This window comes from Zeugodacus cucurbitae, chromosome 3 (assembly GCF_028554725.1).
Source record: "Zeugodacus cucurbitae isolate PBARC_wt_2022May chromosome 3, idZeuCucr1.2, whole genome shotgun sequence".
Taxonomy (NCBI): domain Eukaryota; kingdom Metazoa; phylum Arthropoda; class Insecta; order Diptera; family Tephritidae; genus Zeugodacus; species Zeugodacus cucurbitae.
In genome coordinates, this window is record NC_071668.1 from 29,165,771 (window position 1) to 29,173,227 (window position 7,457).

Below are 7,457 nucleotides of genomic sequence, written 5' to 3' on the forward strand. Positions count from 1 at the left end.
GCGTGGAATGCCTAACACTTGACTGCAATATGCTGCCGCTGGCAATGAAATCAAATGAAAATAACTACACGTTTACGGAAATCTGCCAAACATCATTAATTTTGAATTTGACTTCCTGTGGCCTCGTTGGCTTCAATGCACACCTGGTCAGGTCGGTCACCTGCATACCTGCTGTGTGTATGTAATGGCAGAGAATAAAAGATACCAGTCACAACGAGGCGCTAGTGTGTAAGAAATGTGTGTATTCAAGTGAAGCTAGTGAGCCCTTTAAGTACTCATATGTATGGCGAAACCTCTCTATTTTACGCACCATGCACTGGTAATTCCCGCTGTTGTCAGTCAACAGGCTCACAAATGCCCTACAACGATTGCCGGTTACAAATGAAATACGCACAAACAGCACTTGATTTCTCTGCGTCTACGAGTATTCGCATATGGTATAAGCAGGTGTAGTTAAGAGGTATGTAGGAACAATCGGAATTAAATCTAACATTACAAAAAATATCCAGAATTCCAAAACATAAGTGAATTTCTAGAAGAGGTTTACCTGAGCTAACCCCTTGAATATAGTGGTCGATAACGAAAATGTCTGAAGCCATTTAGGAATAACTCTACAAGATACATATTTCTAAACATTATGGCTTCCAAATCATTATTTTGATATTATAGATATTCTATACAAAATTGGAACCAGTACCAACACCAACAATCCTTCGGGGTTCAACACAGAATAACGCAACTTGGCAATAAGGGGCAAATTCTCTGAGAATATCTCTGCTCAAATCTTCTCTAAATGGCAAAGTAATGCGCAATAGGGTCGGTTCAGTTGAGGAATGATTATTTTGTTGGTGCTGATGACGCATGCACACACGTGGGCAGAGGCAAGTTGGTCATAGTCAAGCACATCGACATAGCAATCGAATTTCTGCTTGTTGCTGTAGCTACAAGTATAGCTGTATTGACCAGAGCGTTGTATCAACATTTACATAACAGTTCATCGGGCCAAGTAATGTCCTCATACATAAATGTTTTGTGTATCTCCATAGCTGTATGATCACTTCCAGCATTTGTGAGACTCAATAAGGCTAAAGAGCTATATTGATGAGTACCCCATTAACTAAACCCCCTCATTACTATACTAACTCGTTGATTACTTAGAAGGTAGATTCGAGGACTAACGGTTCTAGAAACCATTGAAATTTTGTGGTGTTGTGAAATGTACTACAATGCATCGCATTGAACACATCGAAAGCCACAATCATATGTTTTCTGACATTTTGACATACAGAAAATAAATTAAATTCAAAATAAACTGAAATCAAAAAACAAAATTTTAAAAAATGGTGTGAAAAAAAGAATGCAAAGGCTAAGTTCGAGTGCAACCGAACATTTTATACTCTCGCAATTTATTGATGTAATTTTATAAAGGTAACACAATTCAACCCATATATTCGGCATAAAGTTCAATAGAATAACGAAAATCTTCATAAATAGTATATGGGGACTGAGGTAATTTCCTAATTTTATGTTACCTATAATTAGGTATATGGATTGATACCTGATTTTAACCATTTTTGGTACAGAGACAAACTATTATAAGAACAAGTAAGGAAGGGCTAAGTTCGGGGGTAACCGAACATTTTATACTCTCGCAATTTATTTATTTAACTTAATTAATATTATATAATACACAATTTGACCCACATATTCGTCATATATATTGTATAAAGTCCATTGAAAGTTGGAAACCCTAATATTAGGTTAGAAGCACCGAGGTCCTCATGTTCGATATATGGGGCCTTGAAAACCTATGGTCCGATTTCGGCGATATTTAGAATGGGGCTGCCACACTATTAACATAGTATTTGTGCAAAGTTCTGCACCGATATCTTCACTAGTGCTTACTTTATATATTGTAAAGTAAACGATTCAGATTGTCTTCAAAGTTCTGGTATATAGGAAGTAGGCGTGGTTGTGAAGCGATTTAGCCAATTTTCACAACATATTATTGGGAGGTAAGGAAACTATTACAAACCAAGTTTCATTGAAATCGGTCGAGTAGTTCCTGAGATATTTACTCAAGTTATCGCTTGCACGGACGGACGGACAGACGGACGGACAGACATCCGGATTTAAACTCCACTCGTCATCCTGATCATTTATATATATAACCCCATATCTAACTCTTTTATTTCTTGGTGACACAAACAACCGTTATGTGAACAAAACTATAATACTCTGTGCAACAGGTTGCGAGAGTATAAAAAAGTTCAGAGGGAATGAATTACATTAAAATATCTGAGATATTTACCTATATTTTCTAGGTTTTATGGAATGACTTTGTTAATATCTTTGAAAAACTCACTTCTTTGGTAAAATGTTCGGCATATATTGGCTCGTTCGTTCATTAACTAGATAACGTTACTTCGAAGATGTGTGCAAAATTTGAACAAAATCGCTTCATAACTTTTTGAGATATCGTGTACACCGACTTGAGAAATTAAGTTTTGGGATAAATGCGTTTAAAGTTTTACATTCGTACTGACGTGGCCTGATGGACGGAACTTCCAAAATTTTGAAACCCACCTAACCCCTTAAAGCATGACCTCGGTGAAACTGTATGGCCACATATTTTATATATACTTCCGATATTTATTTCCTATGTACACTCTCTTAACATGTCGTGAACTTTCCTCTAAATTTTAACCAAATTGTTTTTGAACTTAAATATTTGTTTATATGCATCAAGATAGATTTTCCCCCATTTTGCAGAAAAATGAGCGTCACGAGCTCGTAAAGGGATTCATAAATTTTAACCGCCATAAATTTCATAGTTACTGACTCATACTCACAGGAGCACACAATTTTCTTATATATACTTCCATATGTATCTTTATATCTAAATATGTATGCCTTCCTTCCTCTGTGTGCGCTTATACTCGCAGTCCTTTTCATAGGCTAGTCAGCTTGCCGGATGGCTCTTAGTTTCACCCATATTACGAATATTGAAATTGATGGATGCGATGAAGAGCTCATACATATATATACATACGTATTTGTTCTTGAGCGCCTGTAACAACGGTATTAAAGAAATTAATTATTGAAATAAAATCACAACGCAACTGCGATCTTAGAGCCTGTGAGGCATGCTGGTCATATAAATGTTTACAGTGCGCACTAATGACCTTTGGGCTTTGTCTATTAAAATGGAGATTTTATGTTTATTAATGATGTTGTTTTTAGTATTACAGCGATGCATCAATGTCAACGTCAGCTGTCGCTATTATTTTGCTGCTTGAATTGGCCAATATCATTGATTACACCAGTTGCCTTTAACATCACGCTGTATTAATAGATATCCCATCCACCGTATAATATACTCGTATATAAACGAAGGAAAAAATAGATAACTGGAGCATGGCGGAGGGCTTAATTGCGTACTTGTGCACGCTTTCATTATTTACGAGTAAACAAACGCCATTCATAATTGGTTTATCATAAGAATAGGCGAGACAGCCTAGACACCCAATTGCACTAAAAAAAATATTTCTTTGTTTATTGACGCGTGCGTTGTCTTTAAATGCGGAAAATTATTATGAATAACTGGTGTTAATTAAGCGTGATTTTAATTTAGAGTGATGATTAAGAACAACTTTTGTCTGCTGTTTTTTGTTATCAAAGTAATTTTGTAAATCCAAAACCAAAATTTCGATTTTTTATTGGCATCAAGTGTTCTTTTCAATTAGCCTGTAATCTGTGTATTATCTATTGCTCTAATTATGGTGTTAATAGTTCATTTACCTTAATAAATAATGAATCAACGCATTTGCTAACATTTGTATCCTCATAAATATTCCCCGTTGAAACCATTTGTGCCTAAAAATAAACATTAAGGAAATGCTGATAATATGAGTGATTTAGGCCAACCGAATTTGTTTCTATTTTTGTCTCACAATTAGTGACAATAGTTGACAATGACTGGCAAAGTGTGTGCGAATGACTTTAAGTGAAAATTAAATATTAATTAATACACATTTCGAGTGGAACATAGACTATTCCCGTATCAGCTATTGTATCTATTAATGCATATACAAATGATTCTGATATAAATGAGTTCGAATACTTGCACTTAAGCACTTACTTCACAGAAAGTGAAAATTCCGCTTCTTAAAATGAAATTTCCCGCTGTGGAATATGGTAACAAAACGCATAATTGATTATCGCTTTTGCTAGCTAACTGGATATTATTGCACAGCAAAATGTACGAGGAAAAGGATTTTCATAGTACAAGACATCTGTGAACATCCGCGCTTTCGGAAGTGCTAATCTTATGTTACGTATACGCACTGACGCACACGCAAATACAAGCTGGTGATACGATTCCATGAACCGCTCCAATTTTATGTACATTTGTACAAACAAATATAATACCGACACAAAGCTTGTTTTCTTTTCGTTTTTTTATTGTTGCTGCCATTAATGCGGCTCATCGGCGTTACAAAGTAGACATGAGCATATGAAACCACGTCACGCGCTTCTCATGTACCCAACATTTTCAGATTACACGATCCTTTGCGCACACGTGGATTTTTTTATCAAATACAGGCACACGCACATTTAAATATCAACTCCATATGGAATTCGTGGATTCCAATTCCAATTAGGAAATAGCTTTTTTATTCTCTTTCATTCTCTACTTTTGGGTTTTAAATATTTAATATGTTTTTCTATGTGACAATATGTGAAAGCATCTTAAGTTGACTTAAGCTGTGGACTGTATTTAATTTCTATTTCTACTACTTTAACATATTGTGACAGACATTAGTAGTACATGAGTTATATTTAGAGCAGCAAAAGCACTACTCATTCATCTCATTTTACAAACAAATATTTGATACTTTGAATTTAATTCTTTTATAATTAATGACTATTCGTGCCAAATCGCATAAAAGTTCATCTAACGTATTTTAATTAATGCAAATGCTAATATAATTCTAAATAAATACGGAATTAAAATTGATTTGCCAAAATTTTATGAAAATGTTACCCGCTCAACCGTACAAATTTATATAATTCGAGCATATTTGATGGAAAATGAATGGATAATATCACAAAGTAAAGAGCGGAAATAAGAGAAAGAGATATTCATACATACATATTTGATGTATATACAGTATCCGACAAAATTATGGATACAACGCCAAATTTTTTTACTATTCTTGAATATTTGTTCTGAGCTCAACAAAAAAGATGCGCATACTATTGGTAGATACTATAAGGAACGAAATAATAATGGTATGCTATTTACCGCAACTTTTGGAAACTTTTTGAAGATCATCTGAGCTTTATATGCTACAAAAGTAAGTATAGTACCGTGTCAATATTTGTGCGTACTGTTTCTGTGTATGAATATTTTTTATAAATATCGGTAAATAAACTTTGAGAAATGTTAAATTTCATTATTTTATCTCAATAAAGTGTTTTGGTCAATGCTTATAACTTACTTACTTATTTTGTAATTAAATGCCAAATTAGCAGCAATAATCTTTGACTTGGGAAAATTGATTGTTCAGAATCTTTTAACTGGATAATGGTAACACAAAGGACGCAATCCAAACAAGTAAGGAAAGGTGCAACCGAACATTTAATTATTTCAATTTATTGAAGAATTTTATTAAGCTAACACGCAAATTTACCCAAAAATTCGGCATAAAGTTTAATATAATAACGAAAATCAGCATACATAGTATATGAGGGCTGAGGTAATTCCTGAACCGATTTCATTCATTTTCACCAGCAAGGTACACTATATCCAAGACTATACACTCACTTAATTTTGCTAAGATATCTCACATATTAACCAAAACATATATGTGGAATAAAGCCCATCGTATTTTTAAAAAACCTATAATTAGGTATATGGGAGCTAGGAGATGTTATATGTTATGACCCGATTTTAATAATATTTGGAACAGAGACACACTATTGGAAGAAAACAATTTCCTCTGAATTACATTAAATTACCTGAGGGATTTACCCATATTTTCGGTTAAAATTTACCCTTAGGCGCTGAGTTCAACATGTTCGATATCTGGGGCATTGAAAAGTTATAGTCCGTTTCCGACAATTGTTTCACAAGTGAAGCCTGAGATGATATGCACTATTTGTGTAAAACTTTATTCCGCTATCTTCATTGGTTCCTTATGTATACGTACATTATAAAGTAAAGGAATCAGATGGAATTCAAAATTTAGTTATAAGGAAAGTAGTCGTGAACCGATTTCGCCCATTTTTTCTACGTATTATCAGGGTGTCAAGAAAATATTATATATCGAATTTCATTGAAATCTGTCTAGTAGTTCCTGAGATATAGTTTTTGTAAAAATATCTGAGTGCAGCTTCCTTCTGCTATCATTTCTGTGAAATTTTGTGTTTCTGACGTTTCTTGTTAGTGGATTAACGCACTTTTAGTCATTTTCAACCTAACCTTTGTATGGGAGGTGGGTGTGGTTATTATCCGATTTCTGTCATTTTTGACTGTATAAGGAAATGGCTAAAAGAAACGACTGCAGAAAGTTTGGTTTATAAAGCTTTATTGATTTGCGAAATAGATACAAAAAACCTATTTGAGGGCGGGGCCACGCCCACTTCTTTAAGAAAATTACATCCAAATGTGCCCCTTCCTAATGCGATCCTGTGTTCCAAATTTTTTTTTTATAACTTTATTTATGGCTTAGTTATGACACTTTATAGGTTTTTGGTTTTCGATATTTTGTAGGCGTGGCAATGGTCCGATTTTGTCCATCTTCGAAAGCAACCTCCTCAATTTTTACTCAAGTTATCCGTTGCACGGACAGACGGACAGACAGACATCTGGATTTCGCCTCGTCATCATTATCATTTTGATATATATAACCCTATATCTAACTCGTTTAGTTCTATGAATTATAAACAACATTTATGTGAACAAAACTATAATACTCTCTTAGCAACTTTTGTTGCGAAGACACTAAAATAATCTCATAGAAATTAAGAAAGACACGACTGATCAGCCCGATGAAGTTCTGGGCGAACAAATCAATGGAAAATCCAAAATGCAAAATAATGTTTCGTTCAAAAATCGATAGAACTCTAAATATACTGAAATAAAGTTACCTGCATATAACTTTGAAGCGTTGATTATAAAAGCTAACCATAAACAATTATATCACACATTTTTACATTTCCAAGGAACTAAATGGCGTCTTTCATACATTGATCACCTACACATTCCTTTAATTATCAGCTGTCTGTCTGACTGCTGCATTGCAAGTCATTGCTACTCTCATGATCTCTGCAAGGCAACAGGTCAACATCTGAGCAATCAACAAGACCTGACATTCTACACCCACTCGAGTGTACCGACAAGTATAAACAAGAGAGAAAAACTCTTCTTAGGGTAATGTAATTAAATAGCG